This window comes from Coenobita brevimanus, chromosome 97 (genome assembly GCF_032717465.1).
Source record: "Coenobita brevimanus isolate Jiangsu-jjx chromosome 97, ASM3271746v2, whole genome shotgun sequence".
NCBI lineage: Eukaryota > Metazoa > Arthropoda > Malacostraca > Decapoda > Coenobitidae > Coenobita > Coenobita brevimanus.
The window spans coordinates 10,409,763-10,430,615 of NC_137050.1; the positions used below are offsets into that span (position 1 = coordinate 10,409,763).

Consider the following 20,853-nt stretch of genomic DNA (forward strand, 5'->3'; position numbering starts at 1 on the left):
TGTGGTGTGTGTGACCTGCGTGTTGACTGGACCAAGGTAAAGAGAGTTTTGCCTTGGACTGGACGGTGCCTTCAACTCCATAGTCGGCACCATTTGACAACGACACGGTAGTATTATGTCCTTTGTGTGTATTACGCTGCACACCACTTTTGTACTTTATGTCATTTTAACGCACGTACTATGACGTGTTTCTGTTGACTTTAACCCTGTGTGTAAGAGGGATCCTTTCCAAAGTAAATGAAATTGTTTGACGGTATATTAGCAAAACGATTAAGTTATCGTTTTATAGAAATTAAGTGAGAAAGTATTAATCCTCACAGTATGAGAAAGCTTTCCTACCCGTATGAAGCCATCAGCAGTACTGGTGCTAACAAGACAGACATCTCATTACCGCACTGGAGCTACTGTAGAGTACTGTATAGCCAGCCTGGACGAACATCGAAAACAGAAGCGGAGGCGGAACAACAAAGGTCATTGCCACCGAGATAACACGCATTGCTTTCTTATGGGAAGCAGACAAATGTTTTCCTCGCTCGGGAAAGTCATGGTACGAGTCTTTGTGACCTACAGTGTGAGAAAGTGTGAGAGTGAGGGACTCTATGAGAATTTAGAAAGTGTGTGAGAATATTAAGAGAGTGTGCAAGTGCGAGAGTGGGCAAATATAAGAAAATTAGTGACTGCATGCGGTTCACCCTCTAACCCAGCGGGGTCTCTCCTCAACTGAATAAAGTCGTCTGACTGTCCAGAAAAAAAAAATAATAATAATAGAAAGTATGGCTTCGGGCTGAAGAAATAAGAAAACATTTGAGAGTGGGAGTGAGAGAATTTTAGGGAGTGAGTGGATGCATGAGAGAGAGAGAGAGAGAGAGAGAGAGAGAGAGAGAGAGAGAGAGAGAGAGAGAGAGAGTGAGTGAGTTGTATGATATCCTAAACCATCCCTGGGCTCAGTGATTGTTGTGTTGTGGCTTAAGGCAGGAGAGTTACACCCTTAGGTCTTGTTCCGGCCCCCCTCTCTCTCTCTCTCTCTCTCTCTCTCTCACACACACACACACACACACACACACACATACACACCCACACACACACACACACCTCCGCTATACTCATTTTTTTTTTTTTAATCGAGGCGAAGATACACTTGACAGGTTGGTGATGACTGCCTGAATGCAACATGTCCGAATAACATCGTCGTATTTCAAATAATTACCGGTAATGTGAATCGAAATTTATTGGCTAACTCAAATACAACGAAGTTATTCGACATGTTGCATTCAGCCAGTCATCACCAACCTGTCAATTGCATCTTCGCCTCGATAAAGAAAACAGAATATAGTACACCGCTCCTTCTCCTGCTCCTCCCCGTACTTCCTCTTCCTCCTCCCCGTACTTCCTCTTCTCCTCCTCCTCCTCCCCGTACTTCCTCTTCTCCTCCTCCTCCTCTCCTTACTTCCTCTGCTCCTCCTCCTCCTCCCCTTACTTCCTCTGCTCCTCCTCCTCCTCCTCCGCTGGTCTTACTCCTCCGTCTTACCTCCTCCTCTTCCTCCTTCGACACCTATTCCTCCTCCTCCTCCTCTTACCTCCAGTTCCTCTTCCTCCTCCTCCGTCCCCCAGCACTGCATAAGGTTTCCCGCTTCACCGAGCCACACACACAATGCTTCTTTCTCTTTCTACCCACTTTTTTTTTTCCCTTTCTCTCTGAACTCACTTGGTTTTTTTTTTTTTTTTTTTTTTTTTTTTTGTAAATATCACCTTCTTTTCTGCAATTTCTGGGGTAGACGATGATGATACAGACAGATAGTGGTTGTTGTGTGGGTTTTGATTGTTCTGACCTACACATGAAAGTCGTACACAGACCCACAAAAGCACAAAAAATACAGACATGGAAGCATCACCACAGTCATCATGCTCCACGTCACAAACACTTCTTAACCTTCTTGAATCCGATGGCTTATTATGTCTAGCGCACTTTTTCTAACCTGACAAAGATCCGTGACCTCATTCAGCTCGGCAGATGGCCAGGTGTAATCAAACTGGAGTTTTTGACCTGACTAGTAACCAAGGAGACTCATTCTTCTCTCAGAGCTAAAGTTCATCGAATTTCATTTAACCACCACTAGGTATTCAGGTTTGCGAGTGGCCTAGTTTCGTCATATGAAAACAAACCAACTATAGCTTATCCTTGCTACACTCATACGGTTGTATTCAGCTTTGGAAATGCCTCTTGTGTTAAATGAGTTATTGAAGGCTGTGTGCAACCCCTCCAGCTGGATTTAATGAAGGCTGTATGTAACGCCTCCAGCTGGATTAAATGAAGGCTGTATGTAACCCTTCCAGTTGGATTTAATGAAGGCTGTATGTAACCCCACCAGCTGGATTTAATGAAGGCTGTATGTAACCCCTCCAGATGGATTTAATGAAGGCTGTATGTAACCCCTCCAGATGGATTTAATGAAGGCTGTATGTAACCCTTCCAGTTGGATTTAATGAAGGCTGTATGTAACCCCTCCAGATGGATTTAATGAAGGCTGTATGTAACCCTTCCAGTTGGATTTAATGAAGGCTGTATGTAACCCCTCCAGCTGGATTTAATGAAGGCTGTATGTAACCCCTCCAGATGGATTTAATGAAGGCTGTATGTAACCCTTCCAGTTGGATTTAATGAAGGCTGTATGTAACCCCACCAGCTGGATTTAGTGAAGGCTGTATCTACACCCTTCAGTTCTGTTTCTCCTAAGGTGAATCAAAGGGTCTGTAGTCAGCAAGAATGAAATGAAAAATAAGTTATTAGAGTCAAGTAATTAACAGGCCATCTTCATTATGAGTCAAGGATGTTGTATATTATTGTATAAAAAAATAAAATTCTTATTCTTTTTTCGATTTTAACAACACATGGAACTGTATTTTTGGTCGAAATTGGGAGAATAACTTCGTAGGTACCCCTTTTTTTTTTTTTTTCTTGATCTAGATTTTGGTCCTTTTGCTGTTCATTTCACGTAGCTTGGTGGAGGAAAAAGACAACAGTACATCTCAGCATCCTTTCCACAGGACTTCTTCGTGACAAGCACCAGATTCTTATGTTATTCTCTTTCAACAACTCGATGGGGAGGCGGCAATTTTAGGACAAGTTAGGGTAAAAGAGGTAATAAAACGGAAGTGTAACAGGCAATTTTTGTCATTTTTCTGTCAACTCAAACCCTACACTGTGATGACGCCTTTCTCAGCTTGATCCTTGCTGGCTTCACTCCATTTTATGCAGCTTAGAAGAAGCCTTCCAAACTGGAAGAATTAGATATAACTTTCTATACGGTATATATTTCTCAAGTTGAATATAAACGTATGAAGAGAACAGTAGTAAAACAAAAATTACATACTCGCGCATTTCTAAAAATGATCTTTACATTTAACACTCAAGCTCCCATGATTTTGAATACAATCGTCGGGGAATCGCTGGAAGACAATGCTAGAGTTGTTCCGATTACGAGAGGGTCAAAGAACATGGCAAATGTGAACTTGTAACGAGGGCTGAGTCTACCACCTCTCACCCCCCGTCCTCCCTCCTGGATAACACAATGGAAGGAAGGAACGGGTTGTCTATTAACTTTCTATCGCGTCCACACCCTTCAGGAACCACATTTATAATCCATCATAAACCCAGGTCGCGTATAAGATTGTACATACGTTCACCTTTACTTACACAGCTACCAAACACTTTACCATTAAGTCAGTGTGAATATTTACAGTGACGGCATGTGAAAACGGAGTCAGTCTGTGATGATTATATAACAGTTATGTAGACCGTTTTCGATTTGTTTGATCTGACAGAATTGGGCTACTCTCACAACTTGTATACTGAGTAGTGGTTGCCTTAGTTTAGAGGCAGGAATGAGTCTTCTTGCTTGCTAGTCAGGTCACCCTCCTGTCTGACTACACATGGGCGACAACTGAGCTGAAAGAGGTTAGGGATCTTTGCCAAGTAAAAACCTAACTATAGTTATCCTGTACTGTGGTTAGGCTCCATTATAAATGCTATCCCCAGGAAGTATGACATTCGGGAGTGGGAGGCGGTGTGGTCCTAGGAGCCTCCCCTTGCCACTTCTTCCTTACTAGTGTGGCTTTTGAGCTCGTATTGTCGCTGCCGAAGGAGGCCACGTAGCTTCTCTTCCTTACCGGTTTATCTTTGTATTTAGCATGTTCATTTTTCTTGTATATTTTTATGTTATTGACGTTGATATAATATAGATATAAATTACATACAAGAGACGATGTAATATGCTAAAAATATTGCTAAGGAAGAGGTGCAAGAAAACCCCAGAAGCTGACGAGAAAGTATGGAAACTGTGGCCCGTATTTTCGTGCACTGAGAACACTTTTTAAGACCTATTTTCTTAGCGATTTATTTTGCACATTACGGTTTGATATTCACTTTCATGATGTTTGTGTTATTCCAGTACTGGCATTCTCTACATATATTACATAACTGACAGTATTCACGCACCAGATAAGGAAATAACTGGTAAGGCAGAGATGCTGGGGAGCCTCCTTAATTGACGAGAAATGACACAGTGGCGGAGAGGAATGGCATGTCAATTGCACCTTGTCCGTTATCTTTCTAGCACGGCCACACTCATGTATTATACAGGTGCAGGGGACACTGATACCTTGACGGATGGTAACAGTGTCGAATTCCAGCCACGCAGCGTTCTCACCCTACTCTAACACACGAAGGACGGGACATCGACGATCCTACCCTCAGAAGGCATAGATGGTTCCTTTCATACCACAGATCTTTTCTTCACATTGGTGCTTTTTCTATCGCACACACGGCTTTTTACTGTTGCCGTACGAGTCTTTTCTCTGCACAGACAGTTCCTTATCTCATGATGACACTCGAGTGAGATCAGAGAAGGGCAGTGAGTGGTATCGTGACGGGTGGTTATTTTTTCCCACTTTTACCATCCAGTATCCTTTTCGGCCTATCATGAACACAAGCAGAAGGAGGCATAGACGGTTTTCTCTCAAAACAGGAGACACAGGTTTTTCTCTGCAAGACACAAAAGGTTTTCTATTCCGGCGAAATTCACGTGTAATCAGGTTTATCATGATGGGTGGCACTGGATTCGAACCCTAGCCATTCCCTTCGCCCATGCTACCCTGGACACACACACGCAGCAGCAGGCATGGAGGAAGGCATGGACGGTTCTTTCTAACTCGCCTACACTCGGTTTTGGCAGGTTTGTCTTGACGGGTGTTCCTGGACTCGAATCCCAGCCAGCCTCTGTGCTCAGCCTACCCTGGACACACTCGCAGACACGCAGCAGCAGGCACAGACGGTGTTGCCTCCGCCCTGGCCGCCACCTCGCTACTGGGGAGAGAGAGAGACGACCTGCCGGGAGGGGGAAACCGCGGCAGAAGTGAACGGGGGGGAGGGGAGCTGAGTTGACGCCTGAGGGAGGGAGGGGGAGAGAGAAGGTGGGAGAGAGTAGGTGGGAGGGGGTGGTGAGGAGAAAGAGAGGAAAGTTGTGGGGGACAGGTTGTGAGGGTGGAGAAAGAGAGGGGAGGGCAATGAGGTTAGTAAGAGGGAGGGAAGAATGGAGTAGGGGTTGAGGTTGAAGTTAGGGAAGATAGATGTAGGGAGAGGTTATTAGACTGGAGAGAAGGAAGGATAGAAGACCGGAGGGAGGGAGGGAAAGTATTGGGGAGGGAGAAAGGGACTGTGAGGTTGGAAGTAGAAAGGAGGGGAGGGGAAGTTGAAGAGAGGGAGGGGAAGAGCAAGCTTGAAAAGAGGGCGGGAAGGTGTGGGGGAGGGGCTGTGAGGTTGAAGGGAGAGAAGGAAGAGGAAGAGGAAGACGATGGAATTAGGGGGAGGGAGGAAAGGAAGGAGGAAGTGTTGTGAGGTTGGAGGGAAGGAAGAAGGAAGTGTTGTGAGGTTGGAGGGAAGGAGAGAAGATGGGGAGGAGGTTGAGGGAGGAAGGGAAAGGGACTGTGAGGTTGGAAGGGAGAGAAGGGTAGAAAGGTGCACGGGGGAGGGGCAATAAGGTTGAAGGAGAGAGGGAAGAGAGGATGGAGAGGAGGGAGGTGGTATGAGGAGGGAGTAACACCATTACACTAACAGGATTTTTGGAGAAGCCTTTGTTGAGGGAGTGTGTGGTTTGGTGTACATTGATGGTGTTGTGTGGTGTGATGTGGCGAAGTGTGTGATGTGGTGTGCTAGGGTTTAGAGGTGTGGTGTGGATTGGTGTTGCGGTATACAGATTTACTGGTATGTGCTGGTGTTGTATGATGTGCTACGATAGTATTGTGATGTGTCGGTGTGGTATAGCATAAGGTAGTAGTGTGGTGTTGTCTTGAGTTGTGTTATGGTGTAGTGTGGTATGATGTGGGGTGGTGCATTAGAATGTCCCAGTGTGGTGTGGTGTTGGCAGAAGAATGCAGCTGTGTGGTGTGATGTGGGTGGTAGGGTGTAGCAGTGTGGTGTGGTGTAGTGTGGCAGAGTGTAGTCGTGTGGTGTAATGAGTGGCAGTGTGGTGGTGTAGTGAGTATGAGTGTTTAGCGTAGTGTGGTGTTGGTGTATACGTCTCGTGAGTTTATGTGGTTGGCAGCAGACACCCCTCACACACACGCACACACACACACACACACACACACACACACACACACACACACACACACACACACACACACACACACACAGCCTCCATTCCCTTCGCTAATTTCCGAATTGCAATCAATTTGAGACTTTTTTCTTTTCGAGGAAAGTTGAACGTAAATTAGATTAGGTTAAATTACTCTCTTAGGTTGGGTTAGGTTAGGTTAGGTTAGAGTTAGTTAGATTTACGGTTAGGTTAGGTTAGAGTTAGGATAGGTTAGATTAGTGTTACTGGTGAATAAAGAAAGAGTGATCATCCTGGGAAGAGAAAACTTAGGGTGCAGTGCTGAAATGGCTGACAGGGAGGAAATGTGTACCACTCCGCCACCACAGACCTGCCTCACACCCCACCTGGATCGCCCCACCTGCCTCACCTACCTGACACTCCACCTGCCTCACCCACCTGCCTCACACACCATCTTCCTCACCTTCTACCTCACCCAACCTGCCTCACTACTCTTGCATCACTCACTTACTTCACCCCACTATCACATACCTGCCTCACACCCTACCTGCCTTACCCCATCTGCTTCACCTATTTGTCTCACACTGCCTGCCTCACACCCCTCCTGCTTCTCACGCCTCCCGCTTCACCACACCTACCTCACCCCACCTGCCTCGCATCCATCTGTCTCTCTCCACCGCCTCACACTCTACCTGCCTCACACCCCTCCTGCCTCACGCAGTTGCCCCACACCTTACCAACCTCACGCATCTGCCTCCCCCCCCCCCCTGTGTCACACGTCACCTGCCTTACTCACCTGTCTCACCCCACCTGCCCCATCCCACCTGCCTCACCCTACTTTCTTCACCCACGTGCCTCACTCCACCTGCCTCAAACCCCATCTTCCTCACACAGCACATGCCTCACCCCATCTAAATCATCCCACCTGTCCCACACCCGACCTGTCTCACACTCAACCTGCTTCACCCATCTTCCTCACACCCCACCACCACAGACCTGCCTTACACCCCATCTGCCTCACCCGACCTGTCCGACCACACCTGCCTCGCCTCACCTGTCTCACCACACCTGCCTCGCCCCACCTGCCTCACCCCACCTGCCTCACCCCACCTGCCTTCTGTGCCTTCCTTCCTGCACACTTCCTGTTGCACAAACCTTCCCACACTCGCATGCAACAAGGCGGGAATCTTATGCAAGCGGCGGCCTCTCTGTCTGTCTTTTCTGCTCGTTTGCTAATACCATTCTCCCTCCCCCCCTTCTCTCTCTCTCTCTCTCTCTCTCTCTCTCTCTCTCTCTCTCTCTCAGTCAGCCGTTCGCGCCGTGTCACGTAAGGATGACCGTGATGTTTGTGACGACAGACTTGGTACATTTATGAACATTTCACGAAGACATGGACGGAGATATTTGAGTGAAGCATTTACAAAGATATTTACGGAGACTTTTACGGAGATATTCTGCCGACATTTACGAAAGCATTTACGAAAACAATTACAGAGATATTTTACGAGGCCATTTACAAAGACGTTAACGAGGACGTAATTTTATGGTTGTATTTGACGAAAGTATGTACGAAAAAACTACGAAAAAATTTATCTAGATATTTGACTACGGAATTTGTCAAGCATTTACCAGGACATTTATGGGGATCTTTTACCAAGGCATCTACGAAATAATTTTTACGAAGACATTTATGGAAATATATCACTAAAGCATTTACGAAAACATTTACGAAGGCAAGTTCTAAGATATTTATTAAGATAGCCGTGAAGATATTTATGGAGACATTTCTCGATATTATGAAGGGATATTTACAAGAAGTTTATCAAGACATTTACAGATTTTTTTTCTTTAACATTTACTAAAAAAAAAAAAAAAAAAAATCATATATGTATTTGAAGATTTTACTGACACATTTTTGTAGACATATTTCAAGTCATTAACGAAGAATCACGTAAACTTTTCCTAATAACTTTTTAAAGACATTTTACGAAAACACATTTCGCAGGTATTTTACAAGGGTATTTACGAAGACATTCCGTGAAGATGTTTTACAAGGATATTTAGAAGATATTTAACGATGATATTTTATGAGGGCTTTTATGATTAATTTGACGAATACATTTACGAAAGCATTTAACATTTACGAGGAAATTTAATAAGATATTTTTGGGGATAGTTTACGAGGATTTCTGCGAATACATTTTAACGAAGACATTTAACATGTGTCAAACAAATTTACTGAGACATTTGGCGAATTAAAACAATTTACGGAGACGTTTAGCATTTATTAATAAGTTTCTCGAAAATGTTTAACGTCTATAAATCACTCACAGAGGCGGTGAAAGTCGTGGGTACAGTATCCGGACGCTGGCAATTGCTGGGAATATATTGTGTGGGCTGTGTACCGCATAACAAGGGAGGGGAGAGAGAGAGAGAGAGAGAGAATGAATGAATGAATGAATGAATAAATGAATGAATAAATGAATGAAATATATAAGAAACTCTGTATACGGGATGTCCCGGAATTAGACGTACCAACTTCAGGTCATTCAAGTGTTGGTTTGAAGTTAAAACATAAATACTATACGATTATCAACATGGGCTCAAATCCTCACTGTTACAGAGCTACAGTTAATGATGACCTTACTTGTGAAGGAACGAGACCATTTTCTCCCATAAGGTCATCAGTAACTGCATCTCCGTAACGGCTGATAATTGGACTTGTGTTGATGTAGAAATTTTTACTCAGAATCAGTCCAGAAATCAGGTCCTTGAGACACTCTGAGACACCCTGAATATACTGTGCTGGTACTGAGAGAGAGAGAGAGAGAGAGAGAGAGAGAGAGAGAGAGAGAGAGAGAGAGAGAGAGAGAGAGAGAGAGAGAGAGAGAGAGAGAGAGAGAGAGAGAGAGAGAGTATCCATCCCTCTGTTACCAGATGGGGGTAGAGGAGGTATGTCTTCCGTAGTAAATATAATTATGATGATAGGTACGGCGGAGGAAGGAGAAGAAAGAATGCCATTATTATCTCCCGTCAGTCTCCATCTTCCATCCGTCATCTTCATCTCTCTCATTCCTTTTTATTATTTATCTCGGCTTTATTTTCATCATCATCGTATTTCTCATCATCGCCATCATAATCACCACCACCACCATTATCATCATCATCGTCGTCGTCGTCTTCGTCATCACCATTATCGTCATCTCCATCGTCATTATTCTCATCGTATCCTTTCATTTTCTCATTCAACAGCGAGCTGTGAGTGGGCAAGGCACGGCTGGTTTACAGAAGGAGCAGGAAGGAGGGCAGGGCACGGCTGGTTTACAGAAGGAGCAGGAAGAAGATGGTTCTAACGTAAAATGTTGCTTAGCAGCCGGACAGAAAAATATTTCTTGCTTAACTATGCAGTTGTCACAGAAATCGTGTTGGAGCAGCCTATGGTATTATTTGCTTTTGCTGTGGAGTGAAGCTGCACAGATTTGATGTGCTTTTGTATTTCTACTTTCTCTCCATAATTTTTGTTTCTTTTATGTCTTGCACTTCTTCTATCTTTAACACTACCCATCCTTCCTTTTCTTTATCATCTCTGCAACTTTGCTATCTCTCTTTCTTTCACTTATACTATTTCACCTAACTTTCTTTATTTTTTGTTTTTCATTTTATCTCTGATTTCCTCTCCATATTCTTTGCCACCCTTCCTTCTCTATCTCCACATTCATTCTCACTTATATATATATATATATATATATATATATATATATATATATATGTACTGTAGGTAGGTAGGGAGAGAGAGAGAGAGAGAGAGACAGACAGACAGACAGACAGACAGAGATGGGAGAACGTAATTTATACCCACAGCACAATTACTTTTTATTAATTTATTCTTCCTATATCCAGACAGTTTTATTTAGCTTCAGGGAGTTTTCTCAAATGTGTGTGTGTGTGTGTGTGTGTGTGTGTGTGTGTGTGTGTGTTGGATATGGTCATCTTTAACCCCTGCATTACTGGAGATCTTTCTTAAGCTAAGCGAAATCGTTTGATTACAAGAATGAAACAAAGTGTAGGTAACCGGGCTCATGACGTTAAAGCTGAAATCGTAAAGGGCAAAGAAAGCCACTTTTTCTTTTTTCTTTTTTTTCTAATGATTTCTGGAGTACATGACGAGGACAGACCTACCACCAGACCATTTTAATCAGTTACGAGGGACCTCTACTTACGAAGGGCAAAATGAATGCAATAATCCAACCCATTCTTTTCGAAACCTCCCCTTTAAGATGAATATAATGGTCTGGAAATAGCAAGAATACACACACACACACACACACACACACACACAAAACGTCATCGTAGAGAAGGAGTTTGTAAATATTACTATCTAACTCCTCCATTTCGAGAGGTATCCCCTTAACAGAGTAACTATAATCGTCAGAAGCTGGCAAGTATAAACTATAGTTGGTTCGTTTTCGTCTGACGGAACCGGGATACTCATATAACTTGAATCATAAATCGCGGTTGCATCATAAATCGCGGTTGCATGAAATCCGGTGAGTTTTTGTTATGAGGTAGGAATGAGTCTCCTTGGTTGCTACTCAAATCCACCTTCCAGTCTGAAAATACTTGGCTATCAACTGACGTGAAAGGGATTAGGGATCTTTGTCAGGTGAAAGCAATCAGACTCCATCAAAAACCATGTCATCGTGGAAAAGGAATTAATGTGTTGTGAATAATAATCCTAATAAAAATGCAAAGGTATGGTAATGATATATACTGGTTCCATGTGAGTGTCAGGTGTGCATTTATTTTTGTTCTGGCTTCCTGCAATTACATTTAGGTTCGTTGTCCTGTGGCGCCTTGTGGACACCAGGTGCACAACACCGGGGCAGCACACCACAGCACAGCACAGGTAGCGCTGCTGCAGGTAGATATCACCACACACCTACACCTCATTAGGCTCCTTCTTTTTCACGCTTCCTTCTCTCTCTCTCTCTCATATATATATATATATATATATATATATATATATATATATTCATTCATTCATTGCCAGACGCCATGTATCCCAAACGGGGTGGCCAAGGGCTCAGAGTTAATTGTTTTACAGGGAGGGGCACCAATCCTCCACCAACCCCATATATATATATATATATATATATATATATATATATATATATACCGGTATATAATATACATGCAGTGTGTGTGTGTGTGTGTGTGTGTGTGTGTGGTGCCTTCATGTGGTCTTGGCAGCTCCACCACCACCACCCACCTCCTCCATCTCACTCACCATCATTTCCACCGCACTTTTTCCCGCCACTTGTATCCAACCGTTCGCCACGTTGGAAAAGTTAGTGGGAGGGAAATGAGCGTATAGTGATGTTACCTTAGTGCTTGATAATATACTAAATTCTAAATAATACTAACTCATATTGAATAATGTCAAATAGTAAATTACACTTTATTTTGGCATGAGAGCGAAAAGTCAAATGTAAAGGCTGTGGAAATGAAATTATTGAACTGAGGAATGTGTGTGAGGGCGTGAGTGGACTGAGGAGGAAATAATGATTCCCAGAAGTTGTGGGGAAATCTGGGTAGAAGAGAGTGTACTTAAAGCGTTCGTTCGTTCGAAGATTTCCTGCACATATAGTGCAGGCCGGGCCATACGTTAGCCCGGTCAGTGGGGTATGGGCTGGTTAAAAAATAGTAAGTGGGGAGGACAGGACCTGGGGAATGCCCAGCACACACGTCCTGTCTCCTGACTGGCTTTGTGATGTGGTTGTACTTAAAGCCTTAGACCAATGTTTATTAAAGTGTGGTCCGCAGACCCCCAGGGGTCCGTGGAAAATTCCAAGGGGTCCGCAGGCTAATTTGAGTGTAAGATAAAATATGTAATAAATTGTAAAATGAATAATGTTATGACAGTTATTTGAAGTAAAATTTGAACAATTATGTTCAAGTTAAGCCATTAATAAATAATTCAGTAACAATTTTAGTATATAGCCTACAAACACCTTTAAACTCAAGAGGTAGGGTAGGAGGGAAATCTACTCATATTAAGGGTCCGCCACATGATTAGTTTTAATAAAAGGGATCCGCTTCACAAGAAAGTTTAAGAACCTCTGCCTTAGACGGTAGGTTGGAGAGAATAGATGTAGATAGGGTGGTGAAAATGATTTGTGTCAGTGAGTTTTAGGATGGAACAAGACGTGGTAGGACAAGAAGGTGGATGGATATGGTAAATGAGTAAGTGAGGATGCGAGGTATGGAGGCTGATGAGGATAGGGATTTGATATGGGAGAGAGTAGGTTGTGTGAATTACGTAGGCCACGGAGGAGTATATGCCACGGGTTTAGTGCGACTTTTCTAAGTTGATAGTCGACTGATTGACTATCTGGGAGGTGCACGTTAAAGAAAAAATAAAAACAAACAAGCAGTCAGAAATGTGCAGATTGTTAGTCCTGTAGAACGGGGTCAAGATTCTGGACTTTAATGGTGTGTGAATGAGTCTCTGACCTGTTTCACTGGGCATCCTGTTTACAATTCTTCCTCTTTCGTGCTTTCTCGAGAAATTTCCATGATTTCTGCATTATACCACACTTTTTAAGTGCAAAAATAGGTGATGATGATGATGTTGAAGATGATGGTGATAAGGTAATAGCCTTGATAAAGTAGGTTACCTTGAATTATGTTGCTTCTGCGGCATGAGGCTCCACCATTAACCCTGTTACTGTTACTGTCACTTTGCCAGGATTTCAGACTGAGCAAACACGTGCGCTTAGATCTGTATTTACTCTTTCGCTGGGAGAGATTTATTGTAGTTAGATAAGTCGCGTGGCAATAGCTATGTATTATATTCAGTTGGAGAAAAGGTTTGATTAAGTAAAGAAGTAAATAAGCGCATAAATAGTTATTTTAAAAAGTTATTTAAATACATACCGGGTGGTCAGTAAATAGTACGCAACCAGAGTCTCACCTGCCAGTATCTTAGGGGTTGTGGAGGAGGCTCAGTCTGCTGATGTGGGGGTAACTGTGGCAGTGGGAGTAGGAGTTGAACAGATGGTGCAGGAAAGTCATTTATAACAATGATGACCCATCCCGTAACCATCAAGAAATCACCTGGCAGAGTGGAAGAAGAGGGTATTATATGAACTACCCATATTTACAGTAGCCTATATTTTCTTCATAGGAACACTGCCTTATGATGAAACTTACGCATTCCAGCGTAGTGTCACACAGAACTACCCTTTACGTTTCTGTCTCACTCTGTCTGAAGATATACGAAAGTACTCACTGTCGCTCCTTTCATTTCTCCTGTGGTTAGTTTGCATATATATATATATATATATATATATATATATATATATATATATATATATTTATCTATATAGATATATATATATATATATATATATATATATATATATGAGTGAGGTGGAGGGGGAAGAGGGAGGGGCAGGCCGAGGATGAGATGGAGGGATGGGGTGGAGAGGTATATGAGCGAGGGGCTGTGAGTTGGGAGCAGGGCGACTTGGAGGCGATTTGTTTGTGGCCACCCCAAACGGGATTGAGGCGTCTGGCAATATATATATATATATATATATATATATATATATATATATATATATATATATATATATAGATAGATAGATAGATAGATACTGTAGATAGATACTATAATACAAAACGTCTAATCCCATGTTCATGGAGAGCGACAGCGACTTCCATACCAACTTGCCACTCAAAGCCACTCTCCATCATGTACTATCACACTTCTGTATATGCAAAGAGCAACCATAAAGGTACTTTGGTATGGGGGTGGAGGATTTTGCACGTTTAATGTGCTAGTCAATGTCCACACCTAATTTAAGGGGATTAGGATTCCAACCGTAAACTTGGGATGTGTTTGCCGTAGAGTTTTCATCCATTTGACGAAATCCTAATTATAATATTGCATAGTCAAAATATATTAAACCTTTACGACAGACGTGAGTGCTGGAGAGGGACGCCTTCACACAGTGTCACTGATATGACTAGGCGATGAAGCTGCCCGGTTATACAATAGCCCTTCAGTCCCCTTTCCATCCCCCCAGTAGTAGAATGCTGGACTGCGGGAAGAAAAGCAACTTAATAGGTCACTGACCGAGTTCACTTCAGATGAGCCTAGGGCTGCAGATACTACTGCTACTACTACTACTACTATGAGTACTACTACATGACAGAGTTATGTAATGTTTGCTGATTTCTAACCTAACAGTGAGAGCGATGAAATGACATCCGATAATAATGGTGGAGGTGAGACGGAAGAGGATTGAGAGAAAGTGACTTAAGGTGACCATTGAACCAAAAATGTATCGCGCGGGAACTCGAGGTGATCCAAGATTATTATTATTATTATTATTATTATTATTAGTAGTAGTAGTAGTAGTAGTAGTAGTATAATGATGATGATGATAAAACATTCATAGCAATACTTCCTTTGAATAAGTTGGAAGAATGATATATGACATCACCATAGAATGCAGGGCTGCTAACATAGAGTAGGGCCAACGGACACGATCTCGTTGTATCCTGTGACTTAATTCTTAGTTTATTTTTACCATTACTGGACGATTAATCCCTTCCATTCGATGACCCATTGTATTGATTTATTCTTGCCACTTTCAGACGATTTTTGTCAGGGTTGGAAAGACCTCTCTTATTAAAGAAGGCGGTATCTAACGTCTCCAGATTTAAAAAAAAAAAAAGTCCAATAATTGAAGGACTGGAGGAGTATATTAGAGTTGCCTCGGCCATGAAAGGGTTAATGATACCAGTATAATCACTCACAGGCTCCTGTTCTCACTATCATCTAAATAAAATCGTCTGGCGTTAGCTGGATATAGAACGCTAGAGTTGTCCTGACCACGAGAGGGTCAAGATCCCTCGTGAATATTTACCGTGTAAGGTGTGAACCAAACAGTGAGTGCATGAAGCATTCCGACACCCTGCAGTGACTGATGACATACTACGTGCAAGAGGGTGTGCTGTGTGACGCCAGCCATTGGTGCGTTGGAGAACAATATTGGGTCTCAGAGAAAGGGTTTTCTAGCCTGTGTTCAGAGTCGGATACACGGGAACAGTAACACCCAGTCTCGTAACAGAGGTGTAGGAACCCGACGCTAGGCGACTGACCTTCTTCCATTTTGGTATTACGTTAGCTTCAACCGAAAATTCTAATTTGTGCATAGAACATTTCCGTCGTTCAGTTGGGACCTTAAAATATCAAATCACGCGCGCGCGCTGATCAAAACTATTGTTTTGGAACAACTAAAACAGAAAAGGATGCCTGCTAAGCCTGACACACACATAATCTGCTAATCGTATATTCATCACTGGTGGTTACAGGAGGTAGAATAGGTTGTTGTTTTTTTTATCTGATTTTATTTATCCATATACAGTATTTATTTACTGTTCTCTCCCCTTCTCCACTCCTTTCTCACTGCCGCCTTCACTTCTCTCCCGCTCCACCCCTCCCGCTTCTCCTTCCCTCTTTAATGGACGCAAGTTTATAAAAAAGGCGGAACCAGATAAGTGGTCCAGGGAGTTCGGAGTTCCCTCTTTCAGCTGTCATTATCTTTTTTTCTTTTTTTAATCTCCCTGTCAGGGAAAAAAAAAGTCACTTGTTATACAATTCCTCACGTTTCTTGCCTGTTATGTATTGGCTGTCTCAGCAAAAGCTGTGGGTTATTACCAAGGTGGTGTACCCGAGGTTACTCCACGGACTTGTCCTAACGGGAGTACCCTTGGGGACACTTAAGGACTTAGATCGGAGCATGAGAGCAGCAGTGAGGGATGCATTACACCTTTCCCCCTGAGACTTGTCATGATCGGGCAAGGTGTCTTTCCGATTCGGAGCAGTCGAGCTACCCTGAGCGGAGGAACTCGGGTATAATACGAGGGGATCCCTAGACCTCCACCCTTCAGCGGGGCGTGGAAAAACGCTTTGGGGGTGTCGGGGGGAAGGTGTAATGCATCCCTCACTGCTGCTCTCATGCTCCGATCTAAGTCCTTAAGTGTCCCCAAGGGTACTCCCGTTAGGACAAGTCCGTGGAGTAACCTCGGGTACACCACCTTGGTAATAACCCACAGCTTTTGCTGAGACAGCCAATACATAACAGGCAAGAAACGTGAGGAATTATATACTGTGAAAGGAGATATCAACGCATTCTTTGAAGTTCTTTCTTGTGTTGTGCTGACCCTGTCATTGCTGCTTTGTTGCAGTATATTTATAAGACTATTACCTGAAGTATAATTTCGAAAACTAAAATTGGCATCAGTGGGCAAGGGAGTATTAGAATTTAAGCAAGAAAAATTCTCGATTTTTTCCCCCGTACCAAGCAGAATACAAGGCTCAGCTTTGGCAAAATAACTTATGATAATTTCCTGCTGTAACCAAGCTTAACTTTTGCTGGAAAGTCAGAAGACATTGGAAGGTTCTGTTTTCTCTTTTCCCTGTGCATTTACATCGTGACATGCAATCTTTTCTCTCCGGCATAGAAAGCTTCATAGCACCCATTTTTTTTAGTGAATTGTTTTGTATAGTACACTGTAAAATGTTGTGGTTTGCTGTTTATATCTATTTAACTTCGGCATAGTTTGCATAAACATCGTCTATCAGTCCAGCCCTATTTCCCAATTATATGATTTAGGAGACATTCAGAAGTAACACAGGAAATTTAAAAAAAAAGTTAGAAAACTACTGCCAACATAATGCCACTGAACGGGCCGTAGATCCATTCATTCGTCTGAATGAATTCTTCGACTGTACCTCACATGTTTAGTTTTCCACTCATAGAAAAGTGTTTGATAATGCCATGTTACAAAAGTAATGGATTCGTTGTTATGTGCATCATTAAATTATGCTCCATCCAACCATGTCGATCATTTGTCATTTTCTTGTTTCTCATCTTCATACCTTGCTTAATTACACATTCACTCTGGGACGTACCTACAGATCTGGGGGCCCAGGGGGCTAGGTTCTTTTCGGGGGGCCCCTCCTGGAGGGGGCCCCGCAAAGAACCTAGCCCCCCTAATTCTCAAAACTTATATAATATCTCAGCCGGGATTGTCGGGATGATAAATATATATATTTTTAAATATTAATTAAAAAGCTTATACATTTTTAAGGCTTTTGGGGGCCCCCCTCAAGTGGGGGCCCGGGGGGCAGTTTCAAACAGTCCCCCCCCCCACACCCTCAGGTACGCCATTCGCTTGCCACATCCATCCACCTTTTTCTTGGCCTTCGACGCCACCTCCTACCAGAGATATTTCTCATATTGTACTCTATTCACAACTAAATTCATGTTCATATTCTCTCTGCATACATACACAATCGCGGCACAGTTTCAAGTAGACATTCTTATTTCACATATTAGACGACTCTCTGTATTTCCCTACTTACCTTACACACTTCTCATGCATTTTTGAAAAGCCTTATTTTTGCTGCTTTTGCCCTTGATTTCTTTTCTTCCTCTTGTCATTTCCAGGTTCCACACACTTGCTTTAATATGGCTACCAACACATCTTCATGCAGTCGTTTTGCAGCTTCCGTACTCAGATGCATTTTCCTTATCAGTACCTTCTTGGCACTATACAGTAGTTCATTCACCTTAACTTGGCCCAGATTTTCTTCCTTTTGTAGCTCATTTAACGTAAGTGGCAGAATAAAGACAATACTGTGGCTCAACATCCTTGTCAAAGCACTTTTTTGTAACTAGTATCATATTCTAGTGTTAAACTATTGTTACAGCTCAACAGTTAAGATGGGAAGATGGCAGTTTTAGGGCAAATTAAAGTGAAGAGGGTATAGTTACCTTACATTCTTGGGCAGTTCTGCTCTTCCCTTCCTTTCTATATTCACTTCTCTTTTCTGTTCGTGTGCCTCGGCGCATAGACTCTTCCACCTCTTCCATTCTCTCCTTGATTGCTAACAGATCACTTTGTGAGTCACTCTTTCTCTCGCCATCCATTGTTTTACTGCTATCAGCACCAACTCTCAGACCTCATCAATTATAAATATTAAAAAGAGGGGGAGGGGGAAGCAGAACCAGTTATCGCGGGCTACCATCACAATTAACAATCACCATAGCATCAACTGTGTCATGAAATATTCTACCTTTCACTCATAACAGCTTCATTTCCATCTCCGTAACTCTAATTAAGGCAGAACAATGTTGAGGAAGAGGAGGCTTGAAATATCCTAACGTAACGAGAATACAGACATTAAGCTTTATTCGTTGTCATAGGAGACCTCGTAGCACGCTTTTTTTTTTTTTTTCAGTGAATTATTTTGCATATTGCTCCTTAATATTCTCATATATGATGTTTCCATCTTTTTTTTTTTTTATATTATCGGCATAAACTGCACCAGTAACACACATGAAGAGATTAAGGTATAATAGGTGAGATAAATCGCAAAGGTGTTACGAGACCGCATAAGAAAAAAAATACGTCCCGGAGGGACACAGCAACAACAACAACAGCCAACGGGACGATTCTCTAACCCAGGGGTGGGGAACGTCCGGCCTCCGGGCCGTAAAAGGCCCGCAAGACCATTTGATCAGGCCCGCGAGGCAGTTCATAAATGCAATTTCAATAACTCATGAACGAATATATATATATATATATATATATATATATATATATATATATGGAGCCTCTGTGGTACAGTGGTAGAGTGTGCGTTTCGTACACGGGTGAACCAGGGTTCGCGCCCCGCCAGGGTAATAAACTTTGGGAATGTTCACCCGGCCACGTACTGCATTGGTGGACACAAGGGGTGCTGTGGTTGAACCAGTATCGCTTACTTTAATTAAAGTATGCTTGCACCCAGTCGGCTTGCGCGGGCCGATTGCACTTGGTTCACGGACTACACACACATCCAAAGCCACTCCAACACTACAATTACACATACAAGCTCTTCTCACCCTACATACAATCTCTACCAGACAGCCTAAGCCACTTGGTAGAGATACATTGGCTGTATCGACTTCGGTCGGGATAGGCCGGTCCTGCAGTGGATACTCAAACGGCTGATGATGATGTGCTGGGCTAAAGTTGATTTTAAGTTAATTTTGTATGGCCCGCGAATGATGTTAAAACTATCCTAATGGCCCTTAATAGGAGAAAGGTTCCCCACCCCTGCTCTAACCTAACCCTATGTCGCAGTACACAGAACACTTTCCTTGGTGTATATATCCTGAGTCAGAAACCATACTCTTTCCCTTCACTAGTTACTTAATTTTTATACATGGTCCCAGAAGTTACTGAAACTCTCTCTCTCTCTCTAAATAAATAAATAAATAAATAAATAATTTTTATATATATAATATATACACTAGATGAGAAAATTTGTTTGTTAGTCATATATGGAAAAGGAGGGGGATGGGGGATGCATGTAACACTCTCTAAATAGCTCTAAAAGGTATAACTTTTTACGACGAATTTAAATGTGCACATTACAGATGTTAAAGTGCCGACCCTGATGACCAAGATTAGGTGAAAACATTGCAGTCAATTACCGTATTTCCCCTCCCCCTTCCGTCATTATTAGGTACAACGGGTCGGATGGGTGGACGGATTGGTGACGTCGGCACGGCAGGTGTATATATATATATATATATATATATATATATATATATATATATATATATATATATATATATATATATATATATATATATATATATATATATATATATATATATATATATATATCCCATTGGAGCCCAGTGTCCCCAGTATTGAATAGAACTGGGAATTTTCAAACCTTGGTAAGTAGGGAACCCCCGGGTAGGGACTTATGAGCTTCGCGACTATGAGCCGATAGGCAGAGGGCGGTACGCTTAGGACCCTCCCGGAACAGTGCCTCGCCCAGTAACTCTGGGATCCAATGGGATATATATATATATATATATATATATATATATATATATATATAATTTCGTTTATAAAGGCACCAACATGCTTGCATGCGTCGGTCTTGGTTATCTAATGGCGGCTCTTCATCCTGGCAGCCTCCCAGTTCAGTCCCTTATTCCTGAGATCACACTCTATGACCTCGTCCCCGGTCTTTTTCGGTCTGCTTCTCGCAGCCATATCCCCAGCGTTAATGCTTCTCACGTTTTGCACCCAGTTTTCATCCCCCATCCTTTCCACGTGCCAAAACCATCTCAACCTACCTTTCATCACAACACTAATACAC

General features: G+C 42.6%; 2 protein-coding genes across 6 annotated transcripts in view; one reads left to right on the forward strand and one right to left on the reverse strand.

The window, feature by feature from the left end:
• The window catches only part of Rho1 (ras-like GTP-binding protein Rho1), a 98,255-nt gene extending 91,718 nt beyond the window's left edge, over positions 1 to 6,537 (reverse strand). The window contains exon 1 of one of the 5 annotated variants that reach the window (XM_080283523.1): positions 6,111 to 6,537. The gene's annotated coding sequence lies outside the window, so the exon portion shown is untranslated. Of the gene's footprint in view, positions 1 to 1,577; positions 2,101 to 5,212; positions 5,407 to 6,110 lie in introns of those variants that run through there. The other 4 variants (XM_080283521.1, XM_080283524.1, XM_080283525.1 and 1 more) reach the window with 4 other exon arrangements.
• LOC145413852 (carbohydrate sulfotransferase 4-like) overlaps positions 1 to 20,853 on the forward strand; it is a 610,328-nt gene that overhangs the window by 452,101 nt on the left and 137,374 nt on the right. The window lies entirely within an intron of this gene.